This window comes from Hemiscyllium ocellatum, chromosome 11, assembly GCF_020745735.1.
Source record: "Hemiscyllium ocellatum isolate sHemOce1 chromosome 11, sHemOce1.pat.X.cur, whole genome shotgun sequence".
NCBI classification, from domain to species: Eukaryota; Metazoa; Chordata; class Chondrichthyes; order Orectolobiformes; family Hemiscylliidae; genus Hemiscyllium; species Hemiscyllium ocellatum.
This window is the reverse complement of record NC_083411.1, coordinates 81,170,880-81,182,597: the sequence shown is the minus strand read 5'-3', so window position 1 is coordinate 81,182,597 and position 11,718 is coordinate 81,170,880.

Below are 11,718 nucleotides of genomic sequence, written 5' to 3'. Positions count from 1 at the left end.
TTATCAACTTTGTTTTGAGGTTCTGCAAGTAGCAAGTGCAATAGTCATGCTTTCACTGATTAAGCAGAGTAACCAATAGACCTGCAATTATCATTTAAACTGGAGGTCAGTAATTGTTAAAAATTGTTGTTGATGGGTTATAGCCTTAAGCAATCATGAGCAATGCATTGTGTTCACACAAACTGTTTCCTTGTTGTATAAGCTTTCCAGGCCTTTGAGGTATACTGTCTCCTGCATATCTGGAACAATTAAAGGCAGAAAATCCTGGGTGTGCACACAATGGGACAGTAAAATCAATCCCCTAACAATGAAGCTGAGGATCAGCAATTCACCAAGAGGGCAGTCCATCAGAAGAGAACAGAGTAATGTTTTGGAGCCCCTGAGAGATAGAGCCAACTTTACAATCATCCACTTCCAGATGAATGAGTTGGATTTACACATCATTTGATGGTTTGTGCATCTAAATTGCTCATCTGTAAGGCAGCCTTCTGCTTCAAGTCTAACTTGTTGTTTTGCTGTTCTTCACTTTTTATATTGTAGTTTGAATGATACGTTACTCATGTAAACATGTGAATGCTAGCTTCAGATGAACCCATGTTACAGTGAAAAAATAGCAGTGAGAATGTATTTTGTTGCATGGTACTAAAATGGTGTAGCTCAAACACCACTCTCAAGTATATGATTTTGAGTCACGTATGTAACAGTTCCTCATGAGAGTCATCAGTTTGAGCCAAATTTTGAGGAAACTCCTTGCGACCCTTCATTCATGTGCATCTTATCAATTCTTGAGAGTGCATAGGACTGTAACCTTAACTTGATATGCTTGAACATCTTATCTGACAATGTTTGAACTTTAAGTGATGGTACGTCACACAGACCCCAGCATAATGAGTAACAGTCACTACTTCGTAAATCCCATATAGACGAAAACATTTCCCTATAGTAGTATGAACAAAGCTCATGCTATGAGTAGACAAATCAGATCACAGCATGAAATCTAGCTTGATAACTTTTTTTTTAGTTTTAACAAGGTGGTCTCTCAACTAAATACAAACATGCAATTTTGTTTTGCTAAAACACAAAGTTTATGCACAAAGGAAAGAAGATAAAATGAAAATAAACAAACTACTCACATATGCTACAGATGTAAAATCTTCAAAACATATAGTAAAGAAAATCCCATTCATCCAGAAAGCTGCCTCTGAAAGTATTCATATGAGAAAGCATTCCCTTCTCTATCAGCCTTACAGATCTTTCTTCAACTGTAGCTTCAATTTCCAGTCTTGAGAATCTGATAGTCTTCTCCAGAAGCCTTCATTTGACTGAGCTTAAAATAACCCCTCAAGATTTTAACCAAACACCTTAAGTCTGGAATGTTTACTAAAACCTTCACATGGAGATAACCTATTTTAACAATTCTCAACTATTTCCTTCCTTTCTCAGGAGCAATTGCTTCACATGGCTAGTTTCTGCTAAGAATCTTGCAAACTGCTTGAAAATGAAAACAAGAAGATAAACTTTTTTTCTCTCCTAAGTTATGGGTATTTCTCACATCAAAAGAAAAAAACAATTCCAGAATCTACTATCTCAAGCTGAAAGCACCATAATTATTTACTATGTCTCCCAATTTAGATAAGTTCCCATTAACCTTCAAAACTATCTTGCAAACTGTATGTTAAAAGACATCACCATGGCTACAAAAATACTTGCAAGTTAATCATTAAACCTCTTCAGATGCCTATAAAACCTCGACGTCATGAATTTAGAATGCAAAAGTCCAGATGAAAAAATAAACGATTTTAAAATATACATAAATTACCCACCTCATGTTACATCAGGGATGTGTGGAGTCATCACGGATTTTGTACTCTCACTGATAAGGTGGGTGTAAGTTTAACATGATGTGTGCAGGTCAGGCCATGGATTTAGAGTTTAGCATAAGCAGAGTCCATACGAACAGGTTTCACCTTGGCTACAGTCCTCAAAGCTAAAGTTCAAGGATCCCTCGTGGATGAGTCAATTTGCAAACAGACGCTTAGTTGCTTGTGAGAAATGAGTATTGCTTGGTGATTGCAGCAACTTATTTCCTAGGATTATGAGGAGATTCCTCACCTTTTACATGGGTAACTTAAAGAAATCCGATAGTGAAAATATATTATGAGACATTTTAACAGCATACATGAAAATACTTTGATAAAGATGATTGTTTTATTTAAAATGATGCAGCATTCATGCTATTTTATGTGCCTTCAATATGTTTTCTTCTTCCTCTCCCTCCCACTGTGATATCAGCGTGTCTATCCAAGAAGAAGAAATACTTAGATTGAGAAAAAAATACTTTGACTCCCTCCCATCCTACCATTGATGTTGAGTACCCATGACTAAAGTGATGGGCTGCTGATGCATGCGCATGTCTGGCAGTTACTGAATATTCAGTTGGGCTTTGGTCACCAATGTAGCTGCCATCCTTTCCCCTGAGCTAGCCAGGCATCCATGTACCAAAATCACCACAGTAGAGGGACCATTGAAGGTTCCTCAATCCTTTATACCTCTGACACACCTCCATGATGATCCTGTACCTTGGCTGTCTCTGCATGTCTATCAAACCATTCATGACCAAGAATAGAATGCATCTTTTATACTAGTCTGAGCAAGTGCAGGTCCTATGAATGCCAGAGACCTTGAGTATTTTTTTTAGATTACATTCCCTATAGTGTGGAAACAGGCCTTTCGGCCCAACAAGTCCACACCGACCCTCCAAAGAGTAACTCACACAGACCCATTCCCCTACCCTACTTTTACTAATGAACCTAATGCTATGGGCAATTTAGCATGGCCAATCCACCTGACCTGAGCATATTTGGACTGTAGGAGGAAACCGGAGCACCTATAGGAAGCCCTCGGAGACACAGGGAGAATGTGCAAACTCCACACAGACAATTGCCCGAGGCAGGAATTGAACCTGGGTCCCTGGCGCTGTGAGGCTGCAGTGCTAACCACTGAGCCATGATGCCACCCATTTTCTTTCTCAACCAGCTGAAGAGACATGTTAGTGATGTGCACATCAGATCCCCTGTCTAATCTAGAAAGTGAACCCACTGAGCTGCAAGTTTCTATTATTGATGGAAGGTGACTGTGAGAGCTTTGCTTTTGCATCCTTTAAGGGTTTACAAGCTTCCATCTCAGAAGTAGAGGTGAAGCTGAGAAGCTTAGGCAGTAGCCACTTTCTTATGGTGTTTTTGCTGGTGCCTGTACACGATTGCCCGTAGTGTTAGGTAAGGGGTAAATGTAGGGATATGGGTGGGTTGCACTTCGGCGGGTCGGTGTGGACTTGTTGGGCCGAAGGGCCTGTTTCCACACTGTAAATCTAATCTAATCTAATCTAAGAAGAGCAGGAATTAGTTGGAGAAATTGAATAAAACTTTGCGCAGAAGAAACAAGACATAATGGGAGACAGGCAAAACATAATGGAGCTTTCTAGTTGGTTGCTCATTGGTGACTCTAAGCAGCACTTGGGCAAGTTGTGTTTTTCCTACGAGCTCCATTTTAATTCTTTCTTCTTTCCACTGCCTGCTTTGGCCTTCTCGGGAACGAACCTAGGGAAGGATTTTGAACAATGGAAGTGGATGTAACAAGCATGGATGATCAAAAGAAATGGCGAGACAAAATCACCACAGTGCAGATAGAGGCCATTTGGCCCATTGGGATTGTATCTACCCTATCCCCATTACCCACTTTTACCGTAGTTGAACTACAGAGCCTGCACATCACTGGACACTATGGGACTATTTACCATGGCCAATGCATCTGAACTGTACATTTTTGAACTGTGGGAGGAAACCAGGGCACCTGGATGAAACCCACACAGACAAGGGGAGAACATGCAAACTCCACGCAGACAGTAACCCAGGGGTGGAATCAAACCTGTGTCGCTGGCACTGTGCAACCTAATGCTAAATCACTGAGCCACTGTACTATCATATACTGGGGTGTACCCAGTGAGTGAGTAGGAAGTACAGAGGGCAGGAAGGTTTAATAGTTGCAGAAGAAGAAATGGATGTGAGTCCTTGAGTGGACACGAAACACATGCACTTACTTCAGAGTAAAGTGGATCATTCTTCATACACTGCTGGGCTTCTATTTGTATGCGTTAGAAAGGATTGACCTATGCTGCTACTTACATAAGTATTAGCTGTGCTTTGTAGTATGGCCTTTATCTGAGTCCAGCAAAGAAGACCTTCACTCCATCAACCCATCCATCAGAACATTGAAATCCATCTCCTTATAGTCTTCCAGCATATAGCCTTGTTCTACACTGCGTCTTGACAGTTTAGGGGTAAGCACCACAGTGTGAGGGGTCAATTCTAGTTTGCAGCTTCTGAAGTGGTGAGTGGCAGCAACTTAAATATGTGCCAGAGGACTGGGGAGGCCCTGTCTCGCTCACCAAGCAATTCATCAAGTAAGGCATTTGACATCTCACTTGCATAATTAATGAGAAGGAAAGCAAAGGATTACGCAAGACAACGTGCCATGGGCTATGGTGAAAATGATGCCATTTATCTTGCACATTACCACTCTCTAACTGCAAGTGGAATATCCCAGACTTGGTTGAGGCAGTAGTTTTCAAGCATCGGCTAAAAGCAAGTGAAAGTGATATCCAGGCACTAGAGGTTGAGAGGGGGTTTTAAGGTTTTAGTCTGTTAATTGTGTAATTTGTGCAAATTTGGGGAAAAATAGCCTTATGATGAATTTTAACCATTAATATGAAATTTTATTTCTAGAATTGTACTTTTTGTATCTGTTTGTGGAAATGGATCACACTGTCACTTTTGTTTGATGCAGGTACTGTACTTCAGAATTGAGTGGTCTGCAGTGCATTTTGGAATCTTATTATCCTAAAATATTCTACACAGCTACAACACTTTTGTTGTAGAAGCATTATAAGTTAAGAATCGAACACAGTTGGATTGTAGATTGGCAGAAGCAGTGGGAGTTGGGGGCAACATTTTCTTTGGAAAGAAAAGAACTTATTTTATCGATGAATGAATAATTTAGACTCTGTTAAGGCTGGTGAGTTAACTTATTAAAATTCCAGTCTGCCTAGAGTGCTTCTTTAAGAGACTGAAATTAAGGTGAGAAGAGAATAACTGCAGCTCAGAGATAAAGGTAGGTGATTTGAGGATTTTTAAGAGAGTTAGGGTATCTGATAAACACCACGTGAATGATGATATGCTACTAAAATATTCAAAAGCATATAGCTAAGTTAAAGATTTATAATTGATGCCCTTTTAATTAAAACTTAGCCAATGGCTATCCCTTTTCACTCTTAGAAGCCTTACCTATTAATATGGACAGTAATGTTTTGAAATATGTGAGGTAATTATTATTTTTTTCTTTTAAAATTCAGGTCAGTTGAGGAGTTTGTTGTCCGAACTAGCTGCAGTGAAAAGATTTTGAAACTTTGAGCAAATACTCTTTAAGACTGCAAAAAGAAATTGCGTACCCTTGAATTACAGATATCTAGCTACTGCTTTAAATAAAATAAATAGGATTATCTTAAAGTTTCCTTTTAATGAACAACTTCTGGGAAAAATAATTGTTAAACCATTTAGCTGAAACTATTTATATGTGTTGATTAGCCAAAAATTATACATATTCTATCTGTTGACAATTTCGTTTGACATTCTAATTAAATCCAGCAAATTAAAACAGGGATAACAGCTAAAATGGATTTAAATTTGAAGTCAATGAGCTTTCATCAGAACTCTAATTAAAGGTCATCGATCTTTAATGTTAACTGTATCTCTGTCCACAGATGCTGTCGGACTTGCTGAGTATTTCCAGCATTATTTTTTATTTAAGGTTTACAGCACCTGGTGTATTATGCTTTTATATTGGTCAAAAGAGTTTCTGCTAAAACACTGGTAATTAATTAAAAATATTGCCATACTCTTTGCAGACCACAGGGCTGCTTTATGTTTAGAGAGAGATGACTGACGGCTGTTTAATCTGATGGTCACTGCACCTCAGGTGACGGGAGATGTTGTGAAGGAGAATCCTTCATGGCATCATTTGGCATTGCATGCCAATTCTCATACACACACACACACACACACACACACACACACACACCATTTTTGTCGAATCCATAGTTATTGAAAGAAAATGCAGCTATTAATATCATCTTTGGTACAAAGCTCAGTGTCCCATGGCTTACAGACTTATTCTTTCCTTCTTTAATTACTTTTCACAGCTCTTCAATTACCTGGTCTTATGATGTTCAATTCACTCACCTCTGCGGTGATAGTGGGCAACTTCAGGGATTGAAAGCGTCGCACCTCTTTGAAAAAGAATGACACATTTTAAATCAGTTTTATGCTACAGCAAGCACAGTCTATCAGTTTGTCTCAATAAGATTGGTGCTAAAGGTGCATAGTTTTGCTGACCTTTGCTTTATTGGATGGAGAAGACTCCACCAAGCAATAATTTAGTGAATAGAAATGAGATTGCACTCAATAACAGTGTGCTGGTTGTTATGTTAATGATGTAATTCCATGTTTCTCAAATAATGATGTCATTCAAGTGTCTATTTTAATTTTGCTATAGCTATCATCAACACAACATCTTCTCAAGGACAGTCTGACATTTGTAATAACTGCTGACCTTGCCAGTGACACACATCCCATGTATGAATCCAAAAGAAACAGCATACCGAGGATAGATACCTAGAATAGTTATAGGAAATAAAAGAATATAAATCTGAATTTAAATCTGAACTATTTTGCAAGTTTAAATTGTCTATTCTTTTGGCCAAATTAGAATTAGTTAAAAATAATAATCTCAATTGCTGAAACAAAGGGCAGAACTTTAAAAAAATCATTTTAGAGTGAAGTGGATAGCTCAGGTGCAAACGCGGGCATTAAATTTCCAGAAAAGAAAAGAACATGTTGGAAACTTGACAAAGCTAAGAAACATGTGGATAGCATGTTTCAGGAGGTTATCAAGCCTCAGGTGAGTAGCATGTGGGAAGAAAGGGAACAAATGATCACCAGGCAGAATCTGCGTCACGGTCAGATAGTGCAGGAGTCGTCGGACTCTTTCTGAGTCAGGTTGTGTGTTTGCTCACTGAGCTGGTAGATTTCTTCTCAAATGTTTCATCAGCATGTTAGGTAACATCATCAGTGAGCCTACGATGAAGTGCTGGTGTTATATCCTCCTTGCTATTTATGTGTCTTAGTCTGTTTTGGTGAGTGATATCATTTCTGGTTCTTTTTCTGAGAGGTTGGTAAATGGACTCCAAATCACTATGTTTGTTAATGGAGGTCCAGTTTGAATGCCAGGCCTCTAGGAATTCCTGTGTGTGTCTTTGTTTAGCCTGTCCCAGGCTGGATGTATTGTCCCAGTCGAACTGGTATCCCTCTTTATTTGTGCATACGGATGCTAGTGATAGTTGGTAATGTCTTTTGGTAGCTTGTTGGTGATCATGTATCCTGTGGCTAGTTTCTTGCCCGTCTGTTCAATGTAATGTTCGATGCAGTCCTTGTAGGGTATTTTGTATATGATGTTCGTTCTGCTGGTTGTTGATACGGAGTTCTTTAAATTCACTAGGAGCAGTTTCAGTGTGGGTGGTGGGTTTCTGGGCTACCATGATGGCTCAGGGCCAGAGTAATCTGATTGTCATTTCCAAATGTCTTTAATGTATGGCAGGGTGGCTAGGGTCTCTGGGCGTGTTGTGTCTTCTTGTTTAGGTCTGTTGTGTTGGAATTGACAACATGTTTATTGGGTACCCATTGTTCCTGAATATGTTGTGCAGGTGTTTTTCCTTGGCTACACTTAGTTTCTAGGTGTTGCAGTGTGTGGTTTGTTTAAATAATGTGCTGGTGCAGCTCTGTTTGTGGTTGTTGAGATGATTGCTCCTGTAGTTGAGTAACTGGTTCGTCTGTGTGGCTATCCTGTAGATGCTGGTCTGTAGCTCTCCATTAACTTTGCATTCTATCGTGACAACTATGAAGGGGAATCTATTGTGGTTCTCTTCCTCTTTGGTGAACTTTATACCAGTAAGGGTGCTGTTTATGTGTTTGCGGGTTTCTTCAAATTTGTTGAATTAGAAACAAACCTACCACCACACTGAAACAGCTCCTGATGAATGTAAAGGACTTCATACCAACAACCAGTAGAATGAACGTCACATACAAAATACTCTGTAAGGACTGCAACAAACATTGCATTGGACAGATGAGTAGGATACTAGCCACCAGGATACATGATCACCAACTAGCCACCAAAAGACATGACCATCTATCACTAGTATCATTACACACAGACAAAGAGGGACACCTGCTCAACTGGGACAATACATCCATCCTAGTACAGGCTAAACAAAGAAATGTACGGGAATTCCTAAAGGCCTGGCATTCAAACTGGAACCCCATTAACAAACATATCGATTTGGAACCCATTTACCAACCTCTCAGAAAAAAAACAGAAATAGTATCACCGACCAAGACTCACTAGCGCTTCATCAGAGGCTCACTGATGATGTTACCTAGCATATTGATGAAACATCTGAGAACAAATCTACCAGGTCAGTCAGCAAACACACAACTTGATCCACAACCTGAGCTATAGATCTTCTCCAAAATTGCAAACCTTTTTTGAGTCTCTGATTTGAAAACTGATGAGGGTGATGGCTTCTCAAAGGAATGTAGCAAAGTCTAAGTTGTGGGACCATGAGTAGCTCAGCTCATAGGGGAGAGTACAGGACAAACCTTACTGTTACGAGATTCATTAGTTGTGGGAACAGGCAAGTGTTTCCGTGACTGTCGATTGACTTCAAGTTGGTGTGCTGTTTCCCTTATGTCAGCGTCAAGGACGACTGACATTGTTCTAAGGGACAGAGAATGGCCAGAGATCATGATCCACTCTATTCCATTAGGTTGAAAGAGGGTTAAAGTCCTGTTACCACAGTTTAAGAAAGAGATTAGAAAAAATGACCTCTAAGTCAGTAATCTGCTATTGTTAGAACCTTATGCCAGTGAGTACATCAGTAATAAGATTGAGTGAACGCATGTGTGGCTGGAAAAATGGTGCAGGTGGGAAGGCTTGAAACTACTGAGGCACTCAGGCCAATATGGGGGACATGGGACCTGTAATGGTCAGGTTACTTCTTAGCAGAACTGAGAGCAATATCCTTACAGGGTGACCTGCTGGTCTCAGTGAAGATGATTTAAATTCGTTGCCAGAGGAATGAGAACCTGAGAAGGAATTCACAGAGAAGAAAAACAAAGCTGGAAATGTAAAGTGAAAAGTGGTAAATGAAAATGAGGAGCAGCAACAACAATTGCCAACATTAAATGAAGTTAAAAGACAGAATTTAAGGCATTCTAAATGCACAACTAAGTAAGTGAATTGCTGGCATAAATAAAAGTAAACAGACGGTCTCCCTCCTATAGGAAGGAGGTTGTGAAACTTGAAAGTGTTCAGTAAAGATTTGCAATGATGTTGCCAGGCTTAGAGGGTTTAAACAACAGAGAGAGGCTGAATAGGTTGGGGCTGTTTTCCTGGAGAATTGGATGCTGAGGGATGACTTTATAGAGGTTTATAAAATCATGGATGGGGGGCATGGATTAGATAAATAGACAAAGTTTTTTTCCCTGGGGTAGGGAAGTCCAGAACTAGAGAGCATAGGTTGAGGGTGAGAGGGGAAAGATTTAAAAGGTCCTAAGGGGCATCTTTTTCCCACAGAGGGATGGAATGAGGTGCCAGAGGAAGTGGTGGAGGCTGGTAAAACTGCAACATTTAAAGGGCATCTGGATGGGTATATGAATAGGGAGGATTGAGAGAGAGATGGGCCAAAAGCTGGCAAATGGGACTAGATTAATTTAGGATATCTGGTCAGCATGGGCAAGTTGGATTGAAGAGTATGGTTCTGTGCTGTGCAACTCTATGACTCTATGACATGATTTAATTGCTATTATAGACACATGACTAAAGGGTGAAAAAAGCAAGGTTCTGAATTTGTAAAGATGTTTGACATTTGGGTCCAGAGCTTGAGATCAAAACTTAAGAATATGAGGCATTTCTTTTTAGACACAGATTGGTAGACTTTTAAAAAAACAATCTCATTTGGGCATTAAAGTCATAGAATTATGGGATCATCCAGTACAGAAGTTACCCTTTGGTCTATTGAGTTTGTACATCAAAAAATATTCTACTACTTGCACTAGGCCCTGAGTTTTGAATGTTCTGCCACTTTAAGTGCTGATCCAAGAAGTTTTTAAAGTTTGTGAGTCTTCCTGCTTCAACTATTCTCCCAGGCAGTGCATTTCAGACTCCCTCTGCCCTCTAGCTGAAAATCTTTCTCTTAAAATCTCCTCTGGCCTTTCACTCAAAAGAAAGTGTACCCTTTCTTCTTGACCCTTCAACTAGCAGGAATAACTACCACCCTCTCCAGCTTTTCATAACCTTACACACCTCCAACAGGTCCCCGTCAACTTTCTTTGTTCCAAAAGAAAAAAAAACAACCCAAGCATATCCAACCTCTCCTCGCAGCTGAAATCCAACCAAGGCAATATCTTCACTCCAACCCCTCCACTACAATCATATCCTTCCTGAAATGTGTTGACCAGAACTGAACTTAATACACCAGCTGTGGCTTGCCTTACCAAACTTCAGTACAGTTCCAACATAACCTCCCTGCTTTACAGTTTATGTCCTGACCGGTAGAGACAAATGTCATGGTTGCCTTCTTAACTACCCCATTAACTTGATCAACCATCTTTCGTGATCTGTGGACAAGCACCCTATGATCTCACTGCTCCTCTGAGCTGACTAGTGACCTGCCATTCATGAATCACTCCCTTGTCATGCTACCACATTCAAAGTTTTACCTCATTTATCAGGGTTAAATGCTATCTCTGAGGTCTGCAGGTGCTGGAGCTCAGAGCTGAAAATGTGTTGCTGGTTAAAGCACAGCAGGTCAGGCAGCATCCAAGGAACAGGAAATGAGGGGAGCCTCATTCCTGATGAAGGGCTCTGGCCCGAAACGTCGAATTTCCTGTTCCTTGGATGCTGCCTGACCTGCTGTGCTTTAACCAGCAACACACTTTCAGCTCTGATCTCCAGCATCTGCAGACCTCACTTTTTACTCAAAGATTTTAACCTACCGCGAATCCTCTTGCAAGGATGCCTTCCTTGAAGAAGCTCTCTTCCTCTCCTCATTCCTGATTAAGGGCTCTGGCCTGAAACGTCGAATTTCCTGTTCCTTGGATGCTGCCTGACCTGCTGTGCTTTAACCAGCAACACATTTTCAGCTAAATGCTATCTGTCACTGATCTACTCACCCCCTCGCAATCTATTTATGTCCTCCTGTAGCTTAAGACTGCAAACCTACATTATCATTCCCCATATTGTCAAATATATCATTCATGACTATCACAAACAATAAGTGATCCAGCACTGATTCCTGTGGCACACCACTGCATACTGGGTTCCATTCACACAAATAGACTTCCACGATCACCCTCTGTCTTTTTTCACCTAGCCAATTATGAATCCAATTTATCAAGTCACCTTGGATAGCATGACCTTTGCATTCTTTCCCAGTTTCACAAATGGGACTTTGTCAACGGCGCTGCTGAAATCCACATAAACCACATTCAACTGCCTCAGCTATACACCCGATCACCCCTTTGAAAAATTCAATCAAATTCATTTGGC